The sequence below is a fragment of the Oryctolagus cuniculus genome, chromosome 5, assembly GCF_051225735.1.
Source record: "Oryctolagus cuniculus isolate XC-2025 breed Fujian yellow rabbit chromosome 5, ASM5122573v1, whole genome shotgun sequence".
NCBI lineage: Eukaryota > Metazoa > Chordata > Mammalia > Lagomorpha > Leporidae > Oryctolagus > Oryctolagus cuniculus.
Window position 1 is genome coordinate 129,693,668 of NC_142871.1, and position 13,509 is coordinate 129,707,176.

The window sequence follows — 13,509 nt, forward strand, 5'->3', positions numbered from 1 at the left end:
TCCGTGTATCCGAGTGTCATGGACTCATTTTCACCATCTATTTCAAAGTCTTCAATCAATCTATTACATTGTCATCATCATCATCGTAGACTAAGTCAGTGACACTCGGATTGACCGGGAGAGGGGGAAGGTGAGGACGTGAGCAGGAAGTCAGCACCCTCATTTCTAACCCGAGTCCTCAGAGGGCTCAGGGAGGTGAATTGGGGGGGAGGGACATGAGGAGCCCTGCAGCCTCTGGGACCCAACTCCCACCTGGATTTCCCCAAACCTGGTCAAGCCTTGCCCTTCTACCCACGTGTGGCCGTGGCTGGGCTCTCTCACCAGGAACAAGCACCTGCACACCTGCCTGCCCTCCCTCCCAGGGCCTGGGCCAGGCCTGCCCAGGTGGAGCCATGCAGACCTCTCACCTCCCTGCACCCAGAGAGCAGAGTGGTCAAGAGCCAGAACACTGAGGCTACACTGCCTGGGCACAAACCCTACCAGCCACCACCTGCTGTGCCACCTTGGGCAAGTTCCTCACCTCTCTCTGCCTCGGTTTCCCCAGCTGAAAGTGAGAACCAGAATCTGCCTCCTGTGGTCCTTGTGGGTCAGGCACAGAGAGGCGAGTGGCACCCGACCCCTTGTGACACCTGCCCAGGTCTTCCACGGAGCAGCCCCTCTCCCAGCAATGCTGCCTCCCCTCCCCCTCATCACCACTTTATGAGACTTTATGTTTCACCCGTTTATTCTCTATCAGCCACCACTCTGCCAACGCCACGGGAACTTCAGCCACCCTTCATCCACAGTCCCTAGAATCCAAGCCCCTTGTAAGAGAGGGTGTGTACACGGAACTCTGCTCTCTGTTTAGACGCAGGCAAGTTATTTAACTTCACAGGCCTCGGTTTGCTCATCTGGAAAATGGGGTCGGTTGATGCTATACCCCCAGGCTGCTGTGAGGCCTCCAGGAGGTGACATTTGTGAAAGCGCCCAGCGCAGTCCTTGGAACGCGGTGCCTGGGTGCTGGCTCGTGGGAAGGGCCGGTCTCGGCCGACTCCGTCAAGGGCAGGCAGGGCCGCGGGACTGCTGGCAGCTGTCCAGGTGGAGCATGCGCGTCCGAAGTGTGCGTTGGGGGTGCAGCCCACCCGGTGCCATCCTGACCCGGGCAGCTGGTGCCTTCCCCAGCCCTTCCTCCTGCGAGGTGCTGCCTGGGCCTGCAGCATTTGGGAGCGAAGGAGCTGAGCGGTGGGAATGTCTCCCTGCCTGGGTCCCACGCCACATCCTGGCCTTGGGGGAGGTGGGCCCGAGGCCCGGATTTGCTTCCCAGCTATTCCCAGGCGGCCTACTCTCCCGCCAGCCCAGCTGGGCTGCCTGAGCAGGAGGAGGGCTGCAGGGACAGGTCTGTCTCCCAGCATCGCCGTGTCCTCTCCCCACCCCACAAGGGGTAAGGACACAGCCTCAGCTCTGCAGCCCCCGAGCCTCCTGACTTGGTGGGGGGGGGGGGGGGAGCAGGATGCATGCGCGAAGGCAAATGCGCCAGGAGTGGCCGAGCCACAAAAAGGGGACCCGCAAAGTGTAGGGACTCCGACAGGGACCCTTACACGCCTCCAGCTTCTCGCCTTGCTCCACCGGATCTGCACCTGCCCCAGAGTCCGTCCTTCTCTGTGCCTGACCAGAAAGAGACGGAAGCTTCCAGACATGTGGGCTCAGGTATGGACAGCGATGGCGGAGCGGCTGAAAGCCAGGATTTACGGCCCTCCCCCTTGCAGATGCTACACACAGGAGGGGCCACAGCATAGACCTGGCCAGCAGAAGCGCTCTCGGTTGGGAGGGGGTACACCCAGGTGGCAGGGGACACGGGAAAGGGCTGAGGAAAGCCGAGACGAGTGGGGTCTCAGGTTGCCTGGGAGGAAGGAGGGTGAGAAATCAGGGAAGCGTGGGACCAGGGTGCTTCTCTGAGGAGCTGCCCGGGGCAGCATCTGGGACCCAGGGAATGGAGACTGAGCAATCACAGGCATGGATGCAGTGGGCACTCAAGAAATGACCTGGGGACGGGTTGGTCTAACGGTTAAGAGATGCCTGCATTCCAGCGCCTGGGGTCAGGATGCCAGCTTCCCGCTAGCAGCCAGCAGGGATGGTTCAGGTACTGGGGTCCTCCCACCCGCTGGGAGGCCCAGATGGACAAATGATGTGGCGCAACCCTGGCAGAGGTCCTAGTGACCCTGAGGAATCCTTGCTCTTGTCGACCCCACTGAAATTCACAAAAGCCACCCCTGCCCATGTCCTCCCGGGCAATGTAAGAAGCATCCCTGGCCAGAACTCTCGCACCATACCAAGCAAGGCACCTCTGCGCCCCCCACACGGGCGTCCTCCACAAGAACAAATGGGGATTCTGTCTGCCTCCCAAAGCGCTGGCAGCTTCCCCTACACAGCCACCCTCCTTCAGCGTGCCCCGGGCACAGCCGCAAGAATCACACGCCGCGTGGACAGCGGCCAGAGAGAGCGGGAGTCGGTGCCAATGACTGCAGCTCCGTATCTACAGCAAACCAGGATCACGCTGGACATGCAGACCCCAACCCACCACGAGCACACAGGCTGGCCCAGCAGCACACCCCACGTGGGACACATGGCCCCAGCCATGAACTGCAGTGCTGAAGGGAAAGACAGAGATTGGAGGGACCTGCGTAGACACCACTGCTGGCCCCTGGTACCCGTCCCGAACACCAGCCACGCTGCCTTCCTTCTTGGTGGAGGGCTGTAAGCAGAACGCATCCCCTTGTGTTTCATAATCATTCATTCAGCCGATACCGAGTGAGGACCTACTCGGCACTGATACTGTTGCCGGGACGGGCTAGGGTTGGGGTGTTTGTGTCCCCTTCGGAACCCAGGTGCTGGCCCTTGTTCCCAATGCTGGTGGTATCACGGGGTGGGGCCCTGCCTCATGATGGGTAGCGCCTGGGAGAGGCCTGGGGGAGCTGGCATGGGCCTCCTGACCTTCCCCATCCCTTCTGGTCATGGATCACGTGAGGACTCAGCCTTCCTCCCTCCCGGAGCACACAGGAGCAAGGAGCATCTTAGGAGCAGACAGCGGCTCTCACCAGATCCCAGTCCTGCTGGAGCCTTGGTCTCCTACTTCCCAGACCCCAGAAGTCCGTGAAGTCTGGATATTGCCTGTGAATTTCCTGTGAATTTCCCATCAGGTGGTATTTTGTCATAGTAGCCCTGATGGATGGAAACAGACCAGAAATTCACCACGGAACCTGTCAGACTGTCACAGTTCGCAAGCTTGTGGTCTAGGGACAGTGAGACAGCACATTTCAGGAACAGAGCTGAGGGGGCATCTCAGCCACCTGAAGTGGGGGCGGCGGGGGCCTTCCAGAAATGCCACAGAAGTGGTGATGTTTGAGGTGAGGCTTGAGGGTTGGCTGGAACCTCTGTGTGGTAGGAAGGGTGAGAGTAGCCAGTGTGACAGGTGGAGCAGGCAGGGCTGGCGCACAGGTGCCCGAGACGTCATCTAGGCATGCAGAAATCTTCGCCAAGACTCTTCAGTGAGCCACCTGCCAGGCCTCAAGCAATGAGGTCTCTCTCATTTCAGAAACAAGCTCACAACTTCTCATCTTTACCCCGAAGATTCTCTTTGCCGTCTGGGGTACATCTAGCAACGCTGAAGGTCTGGGTTTGCCAAGTTGAAGCCACAGGAACCGGTGACCCGACACATGCATCACCATCACTGGCTCTTCGTGAGTGAGCTTTTGCATATTTCACACCGATCGCTTATGTATCTTTTCCTTAAGGTAGCATGCAATCGATCCTCACATAAAGAGGAAAACCATGTAAAAGCTGAAAGGCAGCCAGCCTGCCTGCCGCCCAGGGATCTGGGGATTGAGGAGCACGCTGCTACACTGGATCTGATCTCCAGGAGAGCACGCTTATGGGCTCACCAGCCACACAGCCCAAACCTTGCAGCTACAGTGGGACGACAGGGGCAGACAGGCAGATACCCCAGAAGCCCCGACTGGTTCCTCTCATGCTGCAGACCTCAGAGATAGTCTGCTTTGGGGAATACTCATTTCACCCACACAGAGCAGTAAGCACCGAATCAGAGACAGCAAGGACCCCTCCCCACCCTGAGTCCCGGGGCCTGAGGACAGGAATTTCAAAAGCCCTAACATTTTTGCCACCAACTGTCAGTTACTCAGATGAGATGCTCCATGCAACCACTTCCTCCCCAGGCCTCCACCCCCGCTCGAGCAGCCACTAATCACGTGCTTGTTATTTCTCCCAACAGCGCCTAGGGCAAGCCAGATCCCAGCCAGCGAGAAGAAGCTGGATCAGGAGAAATGCTGGAGGGGGAGAGGAGGAAGGCCAGGTTCCTGGAGCCAGGTGCACAGTACCCCTTATTCAACGTCTGCCAGCGTGCATACTCCTGAGCAAACACAATACCAGAGCATCAGCCTCACTTTCTATTAGGAGGCTCCCAAGGCCCTAACAATTGATCCTGGGTGCTCGCTTAGGCAGCACATATACTAAAATTGGAACGATCCCGGGCTATGGGGCAATGGCAGAGCCATACTGGTGTCTCTCCTACTCCATTGTGTCCATAAGGCAGCGAGACTGCAATAGGCAGTGTTCAGACTGGGAGCTGCAGAAGAAAAACACAGCCAGGCGGTGACAGGGGCCCCCCACTCCCCACCCCGAGAACACACAGCCTGGATACTCAGCAGTCAGCAGGGTGCAGTGGGGCCAGTCCCATAGCCCCCCAGAGACAGCTTGCCACCTGCCCACCGCCATCCACAGCAGAGGCCCATCATTGCCTCCATGGCATCACAGAGGGTGTGCCAGCCGGCAGGAGGGTAGGCACACCCGTGAATGTAGCCAGGTGTGGGAAAGTGCCCACCAGGGCAGAAATGGCTCTTCTCCAGTGGTGTCACTGATGCTGGTCTCCTTAGGGGAATAAAATCCTTCTGAAGCTCACATCCACCTGTGTGTGATGAACTGCATACCCCTCTCTCCAAAGCCATTCCCAGGTCACCTGGCATGATGCGCCTCCTGTAGCTGGGCAGTTGGGATAATCCGGCACCCCAAAAGACCAGTGAGCCCCAGAAGCCTCGTGCGTCTTCCTGCTCCTGGGAACCTCTCCAGGGCCCTTGCTCATCCCTGAAGCACCCTGGGGCAGAGGAGAGGGGCAGAAGCTGTGCTGCAGACCTGCCCAGGGCCTCGCTCCTGAACAACACGGCTCCTGCAGTGTGTCCTCAGGCTGAGGCAGCAGCAGGGGGTCCCCACTGGCTCTCCCGGAACCTAGCCCAGCCCGTCCTGCCAGCAGCAGCTGGACCACCTGTCCTGCAGGCCGACACAACCTCCTCCGTCCTCGAGAAGCACGGCCACCTCCGGCAGGGATTCAGGGTTTGTTTTCTTAATGAACTGAAAACACTAACAGCGGAGCCCCGGAGCTGGCAGGGGCCTGCCCTTCAACGGCTGCTAGAAAAAATTCTCACTTTGAAATCTGGCTCTCCCATGCCCTGCACGGGATGTCAAAACAAACAGGGGCACTGGATCTGGATGGTGGGGACACAGGGCCCGCGTCAGGCTCAGGTTACAGGGCCAGTGATGGATTTAGCTATGGGATGTTTCAGTGCCCAACAGGTGACGAGATTCTGAGTTCCCCAAATGGCACAGCTGGCCTCTAATTAGCACCGTGCTGCAGCACGGTCTCTAGGGAATAAAAGGAGAAGCCAAGGGTAGATGCCAACAATACTCCCTAGGGACCTGCTACAGAGCTGGGATGGGGCAGGCATGAGAGAGAGCCGGGTCCTAGGGATTCCTGTCCTTGAGGGGATAACGTTGGGAATAAATTACTAACGTGTGGGGATGCTCAAAGAGATGGGGTTGCAGAGGACAGGAGGAAGTCACTGTGTCGGTGAGGGTTGAAGGATGGGAGATTATGGCCGGACACAAAGGAACTATTTGACCCAGACAGGAAGTCAAGCTTATAAGCAGAATGGGATGCAGCAGGAGGGGGCGGGGGAGGAGCGTCCCAGGTGGAGGGGACTGCGCAGACGCAGCCTGGGAGGCAGGGAATGGAAGAGTATGTTTAAGGAGGGTGGGAAGGGTGGTGTGGCTGGAGCGCTGGGCTTACAGGGCCACGAGAAGGATGAGTGCAAAAAGCGCACCTGCCAGTGTAGAAGACATGGGGCCCATCATGCATGCCCAAGCATCCCGCAGGCCGTGGGGAACGGTCCCTGCATCTCATCGGAGGCCAACTCCATCCGAGTCAGGGCGGCAAAGTGTGGCGCGTCAGCCAAACCAGGCCCACGCCGCCGGTTCTGTAAATGGCATTTTGTTGGACTCCAGCCTCGTCTGTTCATCGACGAGGCGTCCCTGGCTGCTCTGGTGCTGCGATGGAGGAGCAGAGTGGTGGAGACAGACTGTGTGCCCCGCCCCCCCAGCACTGAAACATTGGCTCTCAGGATCCTTGCAGAAAACCTGGCTGACCTCTAATGTCAAAGACAGACAAGGGCCAGGCGGGCTCTGGAGCAAGGAAGAGCGTGCAGCCGAAGGCCCAGCGTGCAGCCAAGGGACAGTCACCAGCGAAGGAAGCTACACTGGGGCAGCGCGTCAAAGCCCCCTTACGGCAGGACCCAAACCTCAGCAGCAGCAGGAAGACCTGCGAAAGGAGGCACAGGGCCTGAGCCTCTTGTCACAACCCCTGTGCCGGTGGGAGAGCCGATGCAGGCGGGCAGCTGCTTGCCCAGCCCCAAGCGCCAAAGCACAAGGCAAGCACCATGTGTCCTGGGCACCCTCTGTGGCAAGGCCAGAGTCACGTCAGGGAGGGCTCTGTGGCCTTCCACCCACCAGCGGGCCCTGGAAAGATGGGAGTTTCTGAATAACCTCCCTCCTTGGGAGGGAGCCACACTGAGTTCCAGGGAGGCCCATACTCGCTGTCCCCAGCCTCAGCACAAACTGTCCCATCATCTGCAAAGGGCCAGAGAGAAGCACTGACTTTGTCCGGGTCCCACCAAGCCTGAGACCAGGAGGCTGCTTTGTCCAGCTGAGGACAGCGACGCTGGCCGGAGGAGAGGAGCTGTTACACCATGCCCCCTGGGGACCCCCTTCCCACACCTCGCCCTTCCTGCAGAAGAATCGCTGTAGACTCTTAATCTCTGATACTTGGGGCCTTGCAAGCATCCAATGTTGAACTCAGTTTAAGAAACAGAAGCATTAAAAGTTAAACACTATCATTTGACAACACCGCTTGCTGCCAACTTGTACCAAAATGCAAACTTGGGGACTCCAATCTCATGCCAATGGTAGGCTTTATGAGGTCATTCCCATGACCCGGAATTTTTAGATGATTATTCAAACAAAAGCAAAATGAAACATTTCTCAAGGAAGAGACCATTCCCGAGCAGGGCTCTCAAACCTTGGAGAGGACATTCGCACACAAGGCCCCCACGCGATGGGGGTGTGGACCCAGGCTGGGAACGTGGGCCCAGCCTCCTTTCCCCAGTCTCTGTCTCAGCTACTATGGCTGGCACACAATAGGCTGCAAGTTCAGTGTGGCTGAACAAATGAATGAATGAATGAATGAAGAGGTGTGAGTCCTGGCTGTGCAGTGTACCCGCTCTGTGTCCCTGGGAACGAGCTCTAATCTCAGGGCCTCACTTGCTTCATCTGTAAAAATCCACAAAATTATTCACAATGCCAAGAAATTCTGCAAGAATTAAATGAGGCAATAAGCCCTCGGCACAACACCGGTGCATTCAAGATAACGGAATAAATGGTAACTACTATGGCTACTTCTCAGAGACGGCTCTAATCTCACATCCAAAAGATCGTCCCAGGTCTCACATGCTCCTGGTCTCATCAAAACCCTTCGTGCTGTGCTAAATCCCACACCCAGAGCCTGGCACGAGCAGGAGCACAGAAGAGCAGAAGTTAGCAGAAAGCAGCGCTGACTTGGAAACCCTGGCCCGGAGCAAGTGCCAGAGAGCAGAGGCTGGTCCCCTGTCCTGCCCGCAGGGGAGGCCACCCCCGGCACAGACCCCGGCCATCACCCTGTACCTGGCCTGCAGACCTAGGGGGCTCACCTGCGTCCGTGCCACAGCAAGTGGGGGTGGGAGGGCCCTGCATGGTGCGGAGGGCAGGTGCTGGCCCGGCCCCACAGCCCCGCTGCACAGACAGACCTCTCCCCCATTCCTTCTCCTGCCAGCTCTGAGCGGCATGGGCCTCCCCCGAGGCCACGTTCCCAGCCCTCAGCAGTAACAGCGTTCCTTTCTTCCTGCCCTTGGCACAGCTGCCTCCTCCCACCGCGCACTGCCCAACACAGCTCACGGGCAAGGCCACGGGGACAACACAGACCTTTCAGGGCCTGGGGAACGAGCCCAGGGCCTGGCCGGCCTCCTCACCCCAGGAGGAAGAGGAGCTAGCCTGGGCACCCCACCCCCACCCCCACCCCCCACCGAGTCGCATATGTCACTTGCCCCCAGCTATCTTCACAAACAGCCGTTTTTGACCACACTTAGTTTTCTCCAAATGAGGGAGAAATCTGACATCCGCCCCTCCCCGGTCTGCACGCCTTGGGCCAGCCTCCAGCTGTGTCCAGATGTCAACCCTCAGCTCCTTGCCTTGAGGGTGACAACCATTGGGAGGAGGGGCTGGGGGTTACCCCCAAGTCCAAGTTTCACCGCCTACCCACACTGGGGATCCCAGCCCTCACCTCCATCTGGCTTCCTCTCGCATCTGCCTATCAGATCTCATTGGCAAAAAAAAAAAAAAAAAAAAAAAAAAAAACAAAACCAGACCTCAACCCAAATACCGCCCTTCGCAGTCCCTGGAGAAGGCAGTGCAGGTTTCTTTCACTTACCAAGTTCATTTGCTACTTTCCAACTTTCTTTTTAGGGATCTTGAGCTCAGGCCTCAAGAATGAGCTTCTTACGTCCCAGAGCCAGAGCTGGGTGGCGGCAGCCCAGGGCGGCAGTGGAGGGCTGCGGACAGGGGGTCCTTCCGTGGGCATGGGTTCCCGGGGTGGAGGGGTGTGTGCACTGGATCCCAAGCTGCACCCCTTCTCTGGAGGCTCTGGTGCTCCTGCAGCCCAGGAGGGTTCCAGCTGCAGCCCCAGCTCTGTGCTCAGCAGAGGAGGCAGGGCCGGCTGGGCAGCTGCTGTGCGTGCTACTGTCTTTCTTAAAGGGACAGCCTGCCCTGCGAGCCGGCCAGCCAGGGGGCGGAAGTGGGAGAAGGGAAGGCGTGAGAAGCCTGGGCCAGCATTCCCCAAGGAACAGCTCTGACCAAGCTCCAGGCCCCTGGCCCTGCACTAGCCTAACCCTGAAGACCAACAAGCTCACACACCCTCCAGAGAGAACGAGGACGCTGAGGCAAAGAGCCTTCTCCCATTGCACGGCTGGCCTCCAGGGGGCAGCTCAATAACCAAGAGCGGATATCCAAAAAGTAATTACTCACTCTGTACTGGGCACTTCCCCGAGTGCTTCGAGTGGAGAAACTCCTCCAGCGCTCACAAGAACGTAAGGGGCCATTATCACTGTTTTTGTAGTTACTCCCATTTTAGAGACAATCAAACTGAGGCCTAGAGAGGGTAAATTGCCAAAACTACACAGGCCATGAGGGGAAAAGTCAGGAACTGAGCAAAAGTGATTCTAATGGAGCTAAGACATGAAGCTTCCTCCGGAGAGTCCAGGGAAACCTGGCTGCGTCTGTCTGCAGCTGGAGCTGGAGCACCTGCCGAGGTCAGGTTCACAGCTCAGATACAGCAACATTCAAAGCGAGCCGTCTGGCCCTCACAGTGCTCCCCAAATGCCGGCATCAGCCTTGTCTCTCAGGGGCAGATCACGTACGCCCTTTCTTTCCATCTTTATAGCTTTCTATCTTTTCCACGTTCCAAAATACTTATTCTTTATAAAGAGGAAAAAAATAACAAAGATTGCACTTCTCTCTGCCACTCAAATACTTCAAACCACCAAGACCAGAGCAAGAAAGATGTGTGCATCCCACGTGGAAGTTCTAAGAGAGAGTGAAAAACAGGACAGTGCGGGAAACACTGTGATTAACTCTATTTGAGTTAAAGTTTGCCTATTATAGACCAAGAGACAGGTTTTAAGTGAAATTAAAGCAATAGCTTTTTCTGTTAGCCAACACTGAAATAAAACCTATTTAAAAACCAGGTACTTGAAAAATTCAAGTCCAAATTCGCCATAGGAATTCATAGTTTGACCATCAATGCCCTCTGCAGCTTCCACCGTCCCTCCCAGCAGCCTGGCCAGATACCAAAGCTTGCACAAGCCTGTCCGGCACCCAGCCACTTGTACACCTTGCACACACAGTGCCTTCTGCAAAGGACCTCCTCCCCCTCCTCCCGTGGGTGTGGCATCTTTCAGGTTTGTCGTCACTGCTGCTGTGGAGTCCTCCTCTCCCACAGACTGAATCCCGTGCGTCTTCCCTAAATCCCCACAAGCTTTGCCCCCTGTAATGGGTGAGTGTTTGTGCTGCCTCAGAAGGTCACAACTTGATGTGCTGGTGTTAGGAGTTGGGGCTTTGCGGGGTGATTAGGTCACGAGGGTGGAGCCCTCCCAAATGGGATCCATGCTCTTCTAAGAGAATCGCAGAGCTCTGCCCCAACCCTTCCTCCGGGAGAGGTCACACTGAGAAGACGGCCCCGCCAGACGCTCATCTGCCTGCACACAGAGTGTCAGAGGTGGAAGCCGCTTAGCGATCACACTGCTCAAACCACCCCCAGCCCTAGGACAGCCAGGGAAAAACACTGGAGCGTACGTGTCCGAAACCCAGAACGAGATGGTGGCAAAAATGACAGCTGGCTCCTGAGCTCTTTCCAGAAAGTCTGATGCAAGCAGGAGAAAGGCAACCTCAAGGATTTGTACCCCGAGGAAGTCACAAAGGCCAATTCGCAGGGCACTCTTCGATCACACAAACGACCCTTAAATGTAACACCACCCACAGAAAACCCTCGATAAAGAAAGCAGTAAAGAAAAACCCAAGGCAGGTGTTCAGAAGCAGTAGTTGAACGGAGGCACCCTGGAGACCAGGTATGTCATATCGCAGCTCCTTCCCTGACCTCGCCCATGAACAGATGGCTCACACGAGTCCAATTCTGACTACCTCTGCATTAATTCAGCAGAGTGCACGGACCAGGAATACCACCCATCACTGCCTTCATCCTCAGATACAATTTTACTAAATTAGAGCACTGCTTTGTATGATTTATTTTATTCATTTGAAGGTCAGAGTTATAGAGAGAGAGGGAGAGACAGAGAAATCTTCCAATCCCCAAATGGCCAGGGCTGGGCCAGACTGAAACCAGGAACTTCTTCTGGGTCTCCCACGTGGGTGCAGGGGCCCATGCACTTGGGCTATCTTCTGATGCTTTCCCAGGTACATTAGCAGGGAGCTGAATCAGAAATGGTGCAGCCAGGGCCGGCGCTGTGGAGTAGCTGGTAAAGCTGCCGCCTGCAGTGCTGGTATCCCATATAGGCACTGGTTCGAGTCCCTAATGCTCCACTTCCAATCCAGCTCTCTGCCATGGCCTGGGAAAGCAGTAGCAGATGGCCCAAGTCCTTGGGCCCCTGCACCCACATGGGAGACCGAGTGGAAACTTTTGGCTCCTGGCTTCAGACTGATGAAGCTCCAACTGTTGCAGCCATCTGGTGTGTGAACCAATGGATGGGAGACCTCTCTCTTTCTCTGCAACTCTGCCTTTCAAATAAATAGATAGATAGATATTAAAAAAAAAAGTGGCATTCAAGCCAGGACTTGAACCAGCACCTATATGAGATGCCTGAATCATAGGCAACAGTCCCAGATAAAATTATCTACAATTGCACTAGTGTTGGGTGCTTAGGCAATACTGTTGGTCCCACTCAGAGGGCACTGCAGAGGGCACTTCCTGGCCACTTGTGTTTGGGTAGGGCCGTGCAGCTAATTACAGCCCCTGAGCCGAGAGTAGAAACTCATAGTTGCGATGGGGGATTTGGCATGTCAACCCAGCTGCATCTGCAGCCCGCAGATGTTGGACTTCCGGCTCCCACAGTCATGTGAACCAATTCCTTAACAGCAAACCCAGGTAGACAGAGAGGCAGAGAGAAAGGGATCCCATCGGTACCGTGGCTCTGGAGAACCCCAATACAAAGTTCCTGAGTGGTGTACAGCTGTTCCCTGTGCTCCCTGGCAGAGGCTGACTCCTCCCCCGTTGGCATAGCAACCACCAACATGGAAGGTGGTGCCCATCCTGCCAGCCTGGGCTCCCTGGTAACTGTGGTGGGCACGGCTCTTCCACGGACCCTGACAGACACATGACGCGAGTGACCCGTCTTCCGGTACCTGGCCTTTGGGGAGGGTGTGTTACCAAGAGTGATTGGATTTCTGCTGGCTGCGGCGCCGGCTGGTCCTCTTACACACCAGATGCTAGGGTGTGAGGAGAGAAATCTGGAAAATTACTGGAACCATACAAGGGTTTGATCCCAGCCTCCCTTGAGAGGACTGGGTGCGTGCCCTTTGTCCAGCTGCGTAGCTTTCCCCACTGTCTATCTTGGGATGCTGGGAGTCTTAACCCAGGATCTGACCACAGTTGTGTAAACTCATCCAAGGTGCAACCTCTCTGGCAAAACTTGCCTAAAATGTTCAGAGTTCCACTGAGGAATCTGACCTGAGCCTAGAATGGGAAGCTCTCCAAAGAACAAAAGTTTCCACTACGGCAACAAGAATGCTAAACATGATTTAAAAAAAATTCTCAGTAAGAGAAATGATCCAATGAGTATTTATAAGCCAAAAACTAAAGGCCATTCCCTGGTTCTAGTGAGGTTTCCGGTTGCCTGGGGAGGGAGGGACCTGGGACCAGAGCTGATGGCCCTGGCTCAGATGCAGATGCGCTGAGCATGGAGGCCTGGCGGAAACGCAAGAACATGATGGTGCAGACTGCTCCTGGAAAGCCAGCGTGGTGCTGAGGCTGCGGGCACTTCTGTGTCTTTCTCCTCAATGGATAAATCCATCCCCCTGACCTTAACACACTCCACAATTAAACTCCAGGGTAGAATAAGACGTCATGGGCTTGCACTATGTAGGCAGGATCCCGCTCAGACCAGAGGCTTTCAGCTGCTCGTGGTCCCCCACCCCAACCCTAACCCCCTCTCCCAGGGGACGTGTGATGATATGTGCAGACATGTCGCATCGTCACAGGAGGGGAAAACTATGGACTCTCCTGGGTAGACGGGGTGCCACCAAACCTCCTGCAGTGCCCAGGACACACTCACAACAGAGAACTGTCTGAACTGCTACCAAGACTAAGCAACCCTGCTTGAGACTTGAGACTCCGGTTATATGAGTGTTGATGGGTTAACACAAAGAGCAGAAGAACACTTACAGTGAGATATGTTCCAGTGTGGGGGGTTATATATGTATTTACACACACATGTATACATACACACATATTCTGATACATACATAACAGGGCTTCACAAAGTTCATGGAAAATGCAAGATAATTGTTATTGTGATGCAAAACTTGAAACCT

At 56.0% G+C, this 13,509-nt stretch overlaps 1 protein-coding gene and 1 long non-coding RNA gene across 13 annotated transcripts in view; one reads left to right on the top strand and one right to left on the bottom strand.

Annotated features, from left to right (window-relative positions):
• The window catches only part of DAAM2 (dishevelled associated activator of morphogenesis 2), a 115,163-nt gene that overhangs the window by 72,561 nt on the left and 29,093 nt on the right, over positions 1 to 13,509 (bottom strand). For 2 of the 12 annotated variants that reach the window (XM_089333252.1, XM_017345098.4), the window contains exon 1: positions 8,840 to 9,326. The exons of the other annotated variants lie outside the window; for them this stretch is intronic. The gene's annotated coding sequence lies outside the window, so the exon portion shown is untranslated. Of the gene's footprint in view, positions 1 to 8,839; positions 9,327 to 13,509 lie in introns of those variants that run through there. 12 annotated transcript variants of the gene reach the window in all.
• On the top strand, positions 1,332 to 4,952 carry LOC138849666 (uncharacterized). Its single transcript, XR_011388686.2, has 3 exons — positions 1,332 to 1,686; positions 3,572 to 3,716; positions 4,265 to 4,952. It is a non-coding gene; the product is annotated as an uncharacterized LOC138849666 (long non-coding RNA).